The sequence below is a fragment of the Tupaia chinensis genome, unplaced genomic scaffold (genome assembly GCF_000334495.1).
Source record: "Tupaia chinensis unplaced genomic scaffold, TupChi_1.0 Scaffold000682_1, whole genome shotgun sequence".
Lineage (NCBI taxonomy): Eukaryota > Metazoa > Chordata > Mammalia > Scandentia > Tupaiidae > Tupaia > Tupaia belangeri.
The window spans coordinates 2,913,509-2,929,321 of NW_006160205.1; the positions used below are offsets into that span (position 1 = coordinate 2,913,509).

Here is a 15,813-nt window from a genome sequence, read left to right on the forward strand (position 1 = left end):
CCCAAGACAGCCCCAGGGTGATTTAAAGCCAACGGGGCTGGGACTTGAACCACAGTTGACTGCATGGGAGTCCAGTGATGTAGCCATTATGCTAGCTGCTGGTCCCCTATTTTAAATTTTTGAAAAATAAATAATGTTGGCAAAAACCCTGAGCCTTGCTTTCCTTCAAACTGTAATAATGTGCTTGTTGACTGACACACAGAACCAGTGTGCTAAACAGACTAATAGCCCCCTGAAATGATTATATCTTCATCCTCAAAACTTGCAAATAAAGTACATGGCACAAGGCAGCTGGGATTACCCTTGAAGAGAGCAGAGTACCTTAGTTTAGGCAGTAGGTCCAATTTAATCAACCCTTAAAGTCAAAGAATCTTTCCTATAGTTCCTAGAGCTGTAACTATGGAAGAATGATCAGAGATGGAAGGTTGCTGGATCTGACGATGGAGGAAGGAACCATGAACTGGGAGATGTGGATGGCCCCTAGAAGCTGGAAAAGTGAAGAAAAGCGAAGGCTTCCTTAGAGCCTCCAGGAAGGAGTACAGCCTTACTGTACTTAAATTTAGTCCCTCTACACCTGTGTCAGACTTGCAAAACTGTAAGGTAAAAAAATTCATATTGTTTAAGCCACCAAGTGAGTGGCAACAGGAAACTAATATAACCAAAGTAATAATAGATCAAGCACTATGTGTATAATGGCATCATTAGCATAAGCCCCAAATTAGAAGCAACTTAAAAGTCCTTCCAGGGATCAGCAGATGGCATAATGGTTACCACGCTGGACTCCCACGTAGTTGACCATGGTTTGGGTCTTGGACCTAGCAGCTTAAAACTCATACTAGGCACATATATGTGTCCAAGATTTTGAGAGGAGAATGAAAGAGAAGGGATTGTGGAGTGGCCACCCCCTCCAGAGGGTTATTTCTCACTTTTTATCTCTGTCTCTCCAGTGAGTGCACGTGCCCTGTAGTAAAAATCTCTCTAAAAAAAAAAAATAAATAATAAATAACTAAAAGTCCTTCCAGAGGTGATAATTCCCTGCATACTGGCCACAAGAGTATACATAAACAGATGTGAAAACTCATCAAGGTAAAATGTACGATAGAAATACTATTGGGTCATTGGAAAAGTCATGACATGTTTTTCTATGCAAAAATGCATCATGACTGTTCTAACAACCCAATATATATAAAAATACATATGTATATGCATAATTATAATTTATTTAATTTATTAGCCAAAGGCTAGCTCTCTGTGTGACCATTGGTAGGTCCTTCCTCTCCTTGGATGTTAATTTTCCCTTCTAAAACTAAGGATGTTGGGTCCAGGAGGTGGCATTGCTGGTTAAGTTGCTGGACTCCCACATGACTGATTCTGCTTGGAGTCCCAGACCTTGTGGTTTGCTTTCTCACTCTCCCTCTCTTTCTCTCTCTTTCTCTGTCTCTCTCTGGTGAGCTCACATGTCCTACTGTAAAATGTAAAAAACATACTAATAAATGAAATTAAATAAATAATCCTAATAAACAAACAATTAAGGATCTTGGTCTATATATTACCAAGAAGGCTATCTTCCAATTCAAAAATTCTAATTCTATAACAATATGATATTCTTCCTCCAAGTTTCCCACTCTCACGAAGACATTCCCTGAGTCTTCTCTGGCTACAGGATGCACATGTCTGCTGTTGACACATGTCATATGTGCTGTTGACACATATGTCAAATCAAATGTCAACCTTGTAGAATTTTCAACCTTAAAAATTAAGGAAAGAATCATTGCCAAACTAACAATAACAAAAAATCATTGCAAGCTGAGGAGGAAATATGATATCTGTGGTCACCATCCTTTCTAAAGAAGTCATAAACAAAACTGAAGATGACAGAATTTTCCGGGAGCTCACCTGTGACCATCTACAAATGGAAAATGAAAAGGAAAGTTGTTAAAGCAAGGCTTGTTATATTGAGAATACGAGCAGATCGGTACAGATGGGAACATCACTGAACACGCACACATGCATGTTTTCAGGTCAGCTGAAGAGCCTCTGAAAATAGATCAGAAAGCAACACAGCTTGGTAGGGTGCATTTGAAAAGGCAGAATTTAAACTCATCCTCAATGAGAAAAAAAGGCTCACCATCATCTCTCTTCCCTAATAAGAAATGGCTTTGACATGATGATCATTTAGAAAACTAGAGGAGCCCATCCAAAGGTGAGAAACATGGCTCTGGGCAAACACATCAGCGAAGGAAGGGGTTCAAGTATTTCCTATGTATGCATGAGTCCAATCAATGCCTGCTTCAGATGCATTTTTTAAATTCATAGTGAAATTGCTTTTTTATAAAGTCCTTTCATACTAAAGCTACATTTATTTAATTTAAAGGCTCATGTTATTTTTTTGCTTGTTTTATTTTTTTGGTATTGGTGAAATTCCTTTCTTTTGCAGGAATGGTGAAAGTTAATGATAATTGGTTTTGCTCTCATTAATCTTCACTTAACAAAATAAACATAAAATCTGTCAACTTTCTATCAGTTCAATTTTTAAAAAATTGAAATGATTTTGGTTCATAAAATCCAAAAGACTCAGGGGCCTGGCTTATTGGGAGATACTTGGATGTTGTCACTTTGTTGGTCCTCATAACAGCTTCATTGCCAAGGGCCTGTTCAAAGCAAGCGTTTTACATTTATTATCATAATTATCCCCCAAATCCTGCAAGGCATGCATTGCCATTTATTACAAACAGGGAATACTGAAGCTTATAGAAGTTAAGGGACAAGCTCAAGGTCAAATAAGCTATTAAAATGGACACCCCCAAGGGCTCTGTCCTTTCTCAAAGGCAATATGGTCTCTGATATCTAATCACAAAACTATGGAAATCTCAGTGGTGAAAACTGGCAAAGCTCTTCCCTGACTTCAAAGGGACACAAAGACAATCAACAGTCATACATTTATCCTCACAGGCAACCCCCATGACTAAAATCTAAAATGTTAACATTTCCCCCAAAACAGTTTTAAAAAAAGTTGTAAGTGATTTTAAATGTTTATATGTCTTAATGTGGCTCAATCCATCAGAATACACCATAGCATTTTTGGAGATAATCCATTTTGGAAGAGCTAGAAAAACAGTTGGCAGCATTTTGTGCATTTTATTTTAATTTAGAGGGGGGACATTTGAGATCTGCAATTAAAACAAGGTTTGGTTTGGCTGTGATGAACTGATGTAATTCACAATTTAAACTCATTTGAGGAAAATAACAACAGTCACAGTAGTCACATTTGCCAAGGAGTAGAAATCAGATAAACAACAACCCGGCTGGGGTGGGGGAACAGCCCATTGACAGTACCACAGATTATACAGACTAGTCATTAAAAGCGGGCCAAGGAAGTGTCCATGGACAATCATTTGATATTTTATGAAATAAAATGGAGAGTTTGCTTAGTGATATTTTCAAAGGATTTCATCCCGGAAGCCCTGATAACAGCATCCCATGCACAGCTGCAACCTAATGATGGGTGGAGTACTGAAAGAAGAAAATTCTGTACATTGAATTGTTCAACTAAGGATGTAAACTGGAGCCCTGTGGGGCATGAAATATATGGAACTAGTAATCCTAGAGGAAATCCTTCCATTCAGTCCTTTTACTGAAGAAAACTCAGAAATCTCACAGCTTGAGATTTTAAATCCTGGGAAAATTATAAGTGGTTGGAATTACTTAGTGAATCATCCTAGGCCTACAAAACTAATATTTACCCATTGAGTTTTTTTCCAAGAAAGCCAATGTCTTTGTGAGGCTTTACTGCAATATCTTCTCTCTGAAAAATCTTCCTGCCTTGAAAATGAACAAGACAGTGCAGACGTGGTTTTCTTCCATGCTTTTGGGCCATGAAAAGGATAATGAAGTTTTTCTTCTCAGAGAATAAACTCCAATTATGGCTTAATACTTTTTTTTTTCATTAATTCAATCAGTACATATAGAGAGAATGATAGACTGAGATAGCAAACTGCTTTTACTTCTTGGAAGAGAGTTGAGTTTTCTCATTTGCAGGCCTTCTGCCATGAAGACTAGGACAAGAGGCTGAGGCCAGTTGCTACAAGAAAGGAAGCACGAATTATGTACAACCAGACCTTTCTACAATAGGAGGGAAACCAACAAGCCCTGATAGCAGGAGGACTCTTAAGGGAGGCAAAAAGGGGTGGAGGGCAATCTAAAGCCTTGTGCTTTCCCGGTCATGCCTCATATTGTAGGTACCACCTTTGGACATCAAGGTACCAGTAGAAACAAATTAGATAAAAGCAAAGCTAGCACTGGAGACTTTCACCCCAAACACCAGAATAACAGACAAGTTTTCAAAAAAAAGATTTCCCTGGAAAGGAGGGCCAGAGAAGATTGCAGAATAGCACTGTTCTGTAACACAGGGGCCAGAACCATGTTGTGGTGGTTGGTGTGCTGAACTCCCCACATAGCCGACCACAGTTTGAGTCATGGATCTAGTGGCTTGCTTTCTCATTTTCCCTTTTCTCTTTCTCTCTGGTGAGCACACATGCCCTGTAGCAAATTTAAAAATAATAATAATGATGATAAATGAAATGAAATTAAAATTTTTAAAAATCATAATGCAAGGGCGGAGAGGGTGTCAACAGATGACATGGAGGTTAATGTGGCTAGATCCACAAGGTCAATTCTGCTGCGTAAGTCCTAGACCCAGTGTCTTGAAAATCATGCTGGGGATGCCGGCAGGCAGAGTAAGTGGTTAAGGCACTGGATTCCCACATGACTGACTGCTTTTTTGAGTCCCAGACCCGGTGGCTTAAAACTCATGCTGGGTGCATGTGTTTGCATGCCCAGAATCTCAAGAGAATGGAGGAGAAGGGATTGTAGCGTGGCTATCCCCTCTGGAGCGATTTCACACTTTCTCTCTCTGTGTCTCTCTGTCTCTCTCTCTGTGTCTCTCTGTCTCTCTCTCTGTGTCTCTCTGTCTCTCTCTCTCTCTCTCTCTATATATATATATGTATTTCTCTATGATGCACACACCCTATAGCAAATCAAAAACAATAGTAAAACATAATATAAAGCACACAAGCAATTAAACATTTTCTGAATAAACATATATAAATAAATTTAAACAGTTTTACATTTATTTAAACAGTTTTAAATTTATTTAGATGCATATGAATTTAAATTTGTAAATAAACAGGTAAAATTAATTTTGGCATTTATTTAAAGCAATATAATCAAAATATTATTTCAGTACATAATCAATACACACATTAATCAGATATTTTACATCTTTGAAATCCAGTGTGTCTTTGCTTTACAGACCCTTTGTTTAGACTAACCACATTTCAATGGCTTAATATCTATATGTATTGGATATACATACTTTTTTTTACTATTTACTAATTATTATTACTGACACCTAATTGTATGTATTTATGGAATACAGTGTAATTTTTCAGTACAACAATATAATATGAAGTGATCAAATCAGATTAACTAGCGTACTCATCATGTAAACATTTGTCATTACTCTGTGTTAGGAATCTTCTAAGACCGCTCTTGTAGCTAATCTAAGATTTGCAGTAAATTATTGTTAATGATCATTATCCTACTATACTATATACTACTAGAACTTGTTCCTCTTAACTACCATTTGTTCCTCTTATCTATCTATAATTCTGTATCCATTAACCAACATCTCTTTATTCTTCTGACCTTTCCCAGCCTTTAGTAATCACCATTCTACTCTCTACTTCTACACGGTCATCTTTTTAGTCTCCACATATGAGTAAAATTATGTGGTATTTCTTTCTGTGCCTGTCTTAATTTGGTTAACATGATGTCATCCTGCTTGAGCATGTTGCCTCAGACAATGAGATTGCATTCTTTTTATTGGCTGACTAGTATTCCATGTTATATATACATATCACATTTTCTTTATCCATTCATCTGCTGATAGAAACCTACGTTGATCCCATATCTTGGCTAATATGAACAGTGCTGTAACTTAAACATTGGAGTGTACTGATGTACTTTCCTTTGGATATATGCCCAGCTTGGGATTGTTGGATAATGTGACAGTCCTGTTTTTTATTTTTTGGGGAACCTAAATGCTATTAACATTTTCCATAATGGCCAAAGTAATTTACAGTCCCACAAACAACAAAACAAACTGAGTTTAAACCTGGGCATTTGAAACCAGAAAAAAACAAATGACTTTGAATAGCTGAGTCTGTTTGCTTGCTTTCCTACTATACACCTGGACAATGGTTAAAGAGAGGGGAAATAACAATATTAGAAAATAAACAATAGTGGGGCTGACAGGTGGCATGGTGATTAAGGCACTGGACTCCCACACAGCTAACTGTGGTTTGAGTCCTGGACCTGGTGGCTTTCTTTTTTACTTTCCTATTCTCTCTTCAGTAAAATTTTTAAAAAATAATAATCAATTAAATTAAATAATTATTTTTGAAAAGAAAGAAAGAAAACAAACAGTAGCATCATGGGATAATTTGTGTGTTCTTTTGAGGTATCACATGGAAAATCCAGCCCTACTACACACAAGTTTATTGAGTGTCTACCTTATGAGAAGTCTTGCCTGAGTCTCAGAAAATGTAAAGATGAGTAAGACACCAAATTGTTCATAATGCTCAAGATAGGCCCATAATTTTAAAAATGAAGACATGTACTAATAGACTATAGAGATGAACGACATATGCTAATAGTCTATAGAAATAAAAGGTAACAGTGTGGGAACCCAGGAAAGGCAGTGATTCATTTTTCTGGAGTGTTCTTGGCCATAATCCCCATGAGAGTAGGAACCCCATGGTCCTACTTACAACTTAACAATATCCAACACAGGTTTAAATAGGAGTTTGTTGAGCGAATGGGTGAATGTGTGTGTAAGTGAGTGCTTGTTGGAGAGAACCAGGTGAAGAGAGATCACACCTATGACCTAGTGTCCAAATTTGTTTTTGAAAAATGAACCAACCTTCAGCTAGCATAGTAGAACACTTGAGAGCAAATTATCTGAATGTCTTGGAAGGTGGGTATTTAAGGCACATTTAGTCAATGAGATTTGATCTTATGAGGCAGGAGTGTAGGTGGAGACACTCCTACATAAGGAGATAAGATGGGAAAGTTAGGTTGAGGCCAGATGGTAAAAAAAATGTGGAAGGGTTTTTATGAATTATTTGCAGGATTAGTCTATTCTAGCCACCTGCTGATAGCACTACTGTGTGGTAAAAAATCCTGCAGTGCTAAAACAGACTTTTGCAGCATATTGATCTCCTGTTTTTAGAGCTTTCAGAAAGCAATCAACCCTCAGACAGCCAAATGGTGGTAAATGACAGTATACATTTTTTTACAGCCTACCGTACCTTGCTATTGAATTTTCCCCATCTCATTTAAATTTTTCCCCCACCTGAATAAAGTTACCAAGAGAACAATATAAGCAGTGAATAAAATGAAAATGTACTGGGTTACATTTCACCCCACAATAATAGGATGAGTTTTTTTTTTTTTTTAAATGAAGAGAGGAGTGAAAATTTTTGCTTACTGTTATCATCAAGCATCCCTTCAAGGATTTCATATCTCCTGAAATAGGATCATATACACTACCAAAGTGATGATATTAATGTATAAATCCCAGGAATACATCTGGAAATGTCTTTGCTATAAAAAAGTAGAATGTTCCTGACTAATGTGGTACTTTATAAATTTGATGTGCATATGGCAATAGCAAGTTTAGAGAGTGGCAATAAACAAAAAAAAAAAAAAAGAAAAAGAAAAAAGGGAGAATAGTTTATGAAGCTTATAAAGTCTTTTATTTCTAGCATTTGGGTAAATGGAAATTTGATTATGGGCAACACAATTGAGTTCATGTTAAAATAGAGGTGGTCTGGTGTTATGGTTAATAAAATGAGCATCAAAGTCAGGTAAGCAAGTGTTGTAGTATTGGTTCCTTTTTTTTACTAGGAAGTGACTTACCTGATCCTTGTATTTTTCACCTCTAATATGTATAAGAGGGTAATAAACCTAATTCTAATGGTTGATGTGAACAATAAGTTAGATGTTAAAGAAGTGCCTGATACATGGTAAGAAGTCAATAACTATTGTTTTATCATTTGTTCACTGGAAAATAATTGAACATCTATTATGTGCTAGGTTTTCAAAATTCCAAGGTTAAAAATACATGACTTTAAAAATTTACTTTCAAGAGACCAGTAGATGGTATAATGGTTACGTCGCTGGACTCCCATGTAGTCAACGTCTAGTCTTGGACCTGGTGCCTTAAAACACATGCAAGGCATGTGTGCATGTGTGCCCCAAATCCTGAGACAAAAATGGAAGAGAAGGGATTGTGGCATGGCCATCCCCCTTGTGGGGTAATTTCTTGCTTTCTGTCTCTCTAGTGAGCACACACACCATGTAGCAAAAATTTCTCTAAGAAAAAAAAGTTTACTGTCAAATGTAACAAATATTCACTATAAAAGCATGCATCATGACACAGACTTAATATATAAATACATATTTATAATGTATGTTCTATAGTAATGTCTTTCTCATTTTGTTTCATATAGCCCATGATTTCTCAACCTTGGTATGGTTGAGACTTAGAGTCATGGGGCTCAGCCTCCTGAATTTAAAAACCACAGGTCTGATGAATGAATGCAAATGCATACAGTGACATTATAGACCACTCGTCATGTGAGAACCGTCTCCTTTTTTAGTCCTTTCTTCCTCTCAGCCTCGACAATCAAACCATGTAACTTGCCCTTGCCTTTATCTGGCCTGCTCACTTTGTCCTGAATGATTTAGCTCATTATCTTTCCTCTATCCCTGAATGTCCTTTCTACTGATTTTTACAGTCAGAAGCTTAATTATTCTTCAAGTAGGAGCTCAAACTCTATCTTCGTAGGCTTTAAAAAACAAACAAACAAACAAAGCAAGCCACCTTTTCAGGTATATCCTCTTCTATAAACCCATTAGCCATAGGAATCTTACAAGAATCTTAGACCTTTTCTCTTCATCCCACTCTCTGGGTAATCACATGTGTGATCATTGATTCAGCTAGACGTATATGCGTAGCCCAGCAGTGAGCATATATTTAATTGCTTTCATGGAAATTCCTTTTTGGACATTTCATAGGCATTTTACACTTAGCAAGACTGACTGACTTTTCTCCACTAACCTGAGATCTTTTCTCAGTGACAGTCATTGCCAGCCACCCATTTTGTTAACATGCCAGAAACCTAGGAGTCATTTTGGCATGCCCTTCCCTCTTAGTCCCTGGCTGAAAACATCACAAAAATGCAACCTTTTTAAGGAGGAAGATGGCTCCATCAGACCCACTCAAGAGAGAGGGCATTGGATTCTTGTGCTGCTCATTGAAAATTGTTGGAATTTTTATCTCCTCCTTCGGTGTTTTTGGAAGGCACCTCTGACCAACTGTGAGGCACTGACAGTTTGAATTTCCAAACCAGTCAGACTGAAAAGGGGAGTATCTTGGGCTGTAGTGATTCCGTAGATAAATGTCACTGTGTGAACATCTGTTTGAGTTGGCACCCACTACTCCAGGTCCCTTCCATTCTCTGTCTCTGTAAATCTAGCTGTATTAGTCAGAGATGACCAGATAAATGAAACCAATAAGAGATATAAACATAGATACTGATATGATAAGGAATTAGCTTACATGGTCATGGAGATGAATAAATCCAAGATCTGAAGCTGGGAAGTTGGAGACTTAGGAGAGCCAGTGGTATAGCTCCCATCAACTCCAAGTCCACAGACCAGAGAAGATTGATGTGCCTGCTTGAAAACTGTTAGAAAGAAATTTTTCTTACTCACTTTTCTATCCTTTTTTTTTTTATCATTTTTAAAATTATTTTAAATTCTTTTATTAATTAATTTTTAAGTTTGTTACAGGGTACATATGTGCACCAGAGAGAAAGAGAGAGGGAAAGTGACAAAGCAAACCACCAGGCCCAAGACTTAAACTGCAGACACCTGTGTGGGAGTCCAGCTGCTGACCCCACAGTCCTCTATTCAAGCCTTCAACAGATTAAATGAGGCTCACCACATTCCAGAGGGTAACTTGCTTTACTCAGTCTGCCATTCAAATGTTACTTTCACCCAGCAATACTCTCATAATAAACCAATAAATAATATTTAGCCAAATATACGGGCATTCTGTGGCCCAGTGAAAGTAACCATTACACTCACTAAAGGTTGCCATTTTCCTTGACCTTGGCTAGTTTTGCTGACTCGTCAGCTTCATTTTGCACCCTATACTGAGTGCAAGTCCACCAAAAGAGCACACTTCCCTTCCCTCTTAGTCTAACAGGGTCTGCATACTCCTGGCACCAAATGTTTAAGCATTACCCTTTTTCTGAAAAAGAGAAGACTGTCATAAAAAAAAAATGCAGCATCTCCAAAAACTGACTCTATTAAACACTACGGGGGCAGACAGGGGAGAAAATAAAGATTTCTTGACAATTAAATGTTATATGCTCCTGGACCAGCACAAGGCCTGGGAGTCAAGGAAGCTGTGTTCCTCATGCCAACTGTACAGAGTTCCCAGATCCAGTGACTTGAAAAATACAGCAGGCATGTGCCATGCCCAAAATCCCAAAAAGGGCAGTGCCCTCTGGCAATTTTTTAAAAAAAATTTTATATTTCTGTCTGCATTTTCTGTGCTGTAAAATGTATTATCACAAACCTATCAGCTTAAAACAATATCTGCTTATTATCTCCATTGGTCAGGAGTCCAAGCTTAATGCAGCTGGATCCTCTGCTCAAAAGTCTCACAGGGGTGAAAAAATGGTGGTGGTGAGCTCTGTTCTTTTGTGGAACTTAGGATTCTCTTCCTGGCTTTTATGGTTATTGACAGAATTCAGTTTCTGGTGGATACCGATCTGAGGTCTTTAGCAACTAGAGGCAGCCCCTCTCCACAACAATCACACTTTGCTGTTTATTCTTCAAGGTCAGCCCATTCCCTCTCGGAAGAACTTTTTCCTGATTAAGTCAGGCCCACCCAAGAGGAAAAATTCTTTTTGATAAACTCAAAGTCAACTAACTTGGGATCCTTTAGTTTTGCCAAATAATGTAGCTTAATCAGAATTTCACAGATCTTATCCTGACTCAAGGGGAAGAGATTATATAGGACACTGAGGCTTGGAGTTTTGAGATCTGTCATAATTGATTAGGTGTGTGAATTAGCATGTTACAGAATCAGAAAAATTTAGCAGGAAATAAGCCTGATGAACTTTATCTGATCTATTATCCCTCAAATTAATTTGGTTTATATGAAAATCCTATTTAAACATCTTTGAAATTACTGTTTTGTTTTTCCTATGTTTTGGGATACACTGGAACAGAAGAAGCCTGAACTGTGACGTTACACAGGCCGTGATCCAAATCTCCATCCTAATATTGCCCAAGAGGCTTCACAGTAGATAAATTCCTTCACCTCACATAGCCAGTGAGGACCATCAGTACCTGCTCCAAAATGCTGTTACTGCCAAGAAACTAAATAATGAACATGTTGGAATATGGCTGGCATGAGTTAGAGGTCCAATAAGGCCTAGTGGTTAAAGGAGACATATTCCCCATGCCTGATTACAGGGTTCAAATTCCAGCCTTGGTGGCTTGAAAAACATGCTAGATGCATGTGTGTGCCCCAAATATTGACAGGATGGTGAAATGGAAAAGGAGGGATTGCAGCATAACCATGCCTCCTTCTCTTCAGCTCTCTGTCTCTATCATTCTCTGGCAAATTAAAAAAAAAATTATGTCAGGACCTATAAATGGTGTAATGGTTATGTTGCTGGACTCTCACATAGTTGACCATGGTTTGAGTCCTGGATCCGGCAACTTGAAAGTCACGCCAGGCGCATGTGTGTGCATGCCCAAAATCCCAAGAGGAGAATGAAGGAGAAGGGATTTCAGCATGGCCATCCCCCCTTGGGGGTGATTTCTTGCTTTCTATCTCTCTGTCTCTCTGGTGAGTGTGCACACCCTATAGTAAAAATCTCTCTGGGGAAAAGAAAAAAAAAAAAGGATGTTGGCTTTCTTCTTTCTTCCCATTTACATGAAATTTTATAAACAGTTACAAAAATTATGCTCCATTGATGTTACAGTATCTAAACTCTCCAGATATCAGATTTGAAGCTTCTTAATATCCTTAAGTTACAAAGTTTTAAATTAAAATTTAAGAGGAAGAATACTTATTTATTCTGCCCATGGAAATTAATGTATGTTTAAAGCAGTCTTTCATCTATACTACTGGAGCACACTGAATCCAGAAATGATTTTTTTTTTTTTTTGGAGAGGTTTTTGCTATAGGGCATGTACGCTCGCCAGAAAGACAGAGAGAGACAGAGAGATAGAAAGTGAGAAATCGCCCCCCGGAGGAGATGGCCACACCGTAACCCCTTCTCTTCCATTCTCCTCTCTCGAGATCTTACCCAGCGTGAGTTTAAGCTACCTGGTTCAAACTCAAACCGCTGTCGACTTCATTGGAATCCAGTGACATAGCCATTACGCCAACTGCTGGTCCCTCCAAAAGTGAATTATTAGCATATGTATGTAAAGAGTTTTCTGTGCTCTTCAAAATCACCCAAATGACAAAAACATGAGAAATTTGCCATCTTTGTCTAAGTCAAATAGCTTAATATCGATTGCGATATCACAGAAATGTTAACTGCCAGTCCTTTTAATTCAAGTGAAATATTATGAAACCACACAAAGTATAAACTATTTAATGCTTTTAGAATGAACACCAAATTTTAGAGACAAATTATTTGACATTTAGGCTAACCTGTGGGACACTGTTTATGAGGCAAGTCTAAATAGTGCTGATTAAACAAGTATAAAGTGATAAAACCTGTGGGTAATATTTAAATACAATAATTGTGTGACCTGCAGCAAAATATTTACCTTTTACGTGATTCAATTTGATTATCAGTAAAATGAGTATGATAACAGTACCTGTATTATAGGAATATTGTAAAGATAAATAGAACTTAGTGTACTGTATATTAATAAGTGCAAGATTAATTACTATACAAGTTTAAGCCACAATTTGATCTGTTTTCATTGTGTGTTGTGTTCTTAAATCCTTGAATGAAAAGTTGGTGCTGAATTCTGAGAGAAAACTTAGATTGAAGTTCAGTTGAACCACTTATTGAAAGACGAAAGGAAACAGCATGATTGTATCATTCAATGTCATTAGCCATTAACAGAGGGAAGGAAAATGCAAAGAATATATTACTTATAAACAAAATTGTTTCTAAATAAAATCTTTTGCAATGTATCCCATGAGGCATCTGTAGGTCTTTAGGGACAGAAAACAATTTATTGAAACTTCTGTGCAAATTGAAACTCATATTTGGAGCAATGAATTAAGAATGTACAGATCATTTATTCATGCTCTTCACTGAAAGAATTGCAGAGATCACTTTTTTTATATAAATGCTCCTTCAGTGATTAAAATCCCTTCTCTCTGGCATATGGATGAGAAAGGAATAAAAGCAAGCAAATAAGAAATGTAACCTGCTCTGATAGATAAATTGCATATATTCAAGAACAAGAAAAATGGTGTTATGTGTGTTACCATATTTATATATATATATCTATATAGATATAGATATATAGATATATTGGGAACTCCCTGAGTTTTCTTCCACAATAATAGGAGACAGAATGAGAACGTTCACTTACAGTAATTTCATCAGCAAAACATTAGCGAGGCCAGAATGAATGGTAGACATTACTCTTGCAGAAACATGAACAGAATATCATTTTGATATTGCTTATGCAGACACAGAAGAGTCAATGCTTATTCTAAATTGCATGTCAATGTTTTACAAGAATCACACCAAATCTTTTTTTAAAAAATTGCAAATTAACAGTTTAACTTGGGGCTACAATGTACCAGTCCTACCTTGGGCAGTATCAAAGATATAATAGGAAAGATATTGACACAGGGGCAACAGATGAAATCATGTTCATTTTGCACTCCATAGCTCCAAGGGAACTGGCCCAAGAGTTTTGATAGTATTTAAAATGCAGAGTTAGGTGTCACTCAGACCTGAGGGGAATCTGACTCTGTCACTTATTATGGGAACATGGGTAAGATTCTCACCATTTCATACTTTGATTTCCTTATTCATCAAGTGGAAATAAAAATATCTACATCTTACATTCATTATAGGGATTGAAGGGGTTAATAGGTTACATGAAGTATTTAACCCAATATGCCAGAGACATGCAATGGTGGTTGCTGTCACTACTTTTCCAGCTAACCTCTGTCTTTGTTTAGCTTTCCCCAGTAGCACACTCTGAGACAAGAATTTTCATGCAAAAAGTTTATTTGGAAGGTGATTCTAGGAAGTGAGAAGTGAGATAGGAGGTGAGACACAGAAGAGAAGGAAGACAATCTATTATCCAGGTGACTGTTGTCACAACAGAAGAGCTCAGAGCCACTAGGGAATTCTGAGAGACCAAGTAGCACAACCTCAGAATGATCCCACCATTGAAGCAAAGGAGCTGGAGTAGTTTTTGTTTGTTTGTTTTTTAATTTGCTAGAGGACACATACACTCACTGGAGAGGGACAGAGAGAAGGAGAGAGGGAAAGTGAGGAAGCACCCCTCCATAGGGGATGGTCATGCTGCAACCCCTTTTCTTCCATTTCTCTTTTGGGGCATACATGCACATATACACACACAGCATGTTTTTCAAGTCACTGGATCAGAGACTCTAACTGCATAATCTGCCAGATGGGATCTAGCTACTTTAACATCATACTACCCGCTGACTTGGAGCTGGGGTATGTGTCTACCAATTCTCCAGTACTGGTTGAAGTTTGCTTCTGGGGACATTAATGCCTTACACATCTAGTCTTCCCTGTATTCTGGCCGACTCTGCTCCCAGAGGTAGAAAATTACTTAGGCAGAGTGAATGGAAGCATTTCAGTAAACGACCTTAGAGAGGTGAACATGTAGGAGATACACGCAGAGCTCCAATAGGATCTTTATAACCCAGACTGACTTCTCCCTGGCTTCCTGCCTCCTCAGCTCTCACCACTTTGAAAAATGTGACAAGTAAATGAGTTATTTTCCAATAGCATGAGAAAGAATCAAAATTCAACGTAAAAGCATATAAGTGTGGCTGGGCAGTGATACAATAGTAAAATTCCATGTTCTGCAAGGCATTCCCACATGGGGGAGTTGCCAGTTTGAGACTGGAGACCTCTGATATACCAGGCACACGTTGCCCATGACCCAAGCTGGCTCGTCTGGGAGGATCACAGCACTGGACCTTGTTGGGAGGGCTGCATCTTTCTTTCACTAATGGAATAAATAAACTTTACCGAAAAAAGTATAAAATTGGAAAACCTCTTTTGGATGTGTAAGTTGTATAATTAGAGTAGATAACAACAGTAGGTAATTTGTGTGCAGATCTGTGGTTAGAAAAGTGGTAAGATTTGGGCTAGCACATGGGATGGTGGTTAAGGCAGCTGGAACCCACATGGCTGACTGCATGGTTCGAGCTGCAAACCCAGTGGCTTGAAAGATATGCCAACATATGTGCATATATGCCCAAATCCCAAAAGGAAGAATTGCAGCATGGCCATCCCCCCGGAAGGAAGGAGGTGCTTTCTCACTACCCCATCCCACCCGTGTGCACACACACCATTTGGCAATTTCTTTTTTTAAAGAAAGAAAGGAAATGTGAGGGAAAAAAATGCATAAGCTTATTGGGGGCTCAGTACCAAAGCTCCACCCCTTATAAGCTGAGTAATGAGGTATTTCAGTTTA

The 15,813-nt window shown here is 37.9% G+C and overlaps 1 long non-coding RNA gene across 1 annotated transcript in view; it reads left to right on the forward strand.

Annotated features, from left to right (window-relative positions):
* LOC114010009 (uncharacterized) overlaps positions 1 to 6,743 on the forward strand; it is a 20,459-nt gene extending 13,716 nt beyond the window's left edge. Inside the window, exons 3-4 of the long non-coding RNA XR_003551403.1 lie at positions 383 to 600; positions 6,521 to 6,743. This is a non-coding gene — a long non-coding RNA (uncharacterized LOC114010009). The remainder of the gene's footprint in view (positions 1 to 382; positions 601 to 6,520) is intronic.
* Positions 6,744 to 15,813: the final 9,070 nt, after the last annotated feature.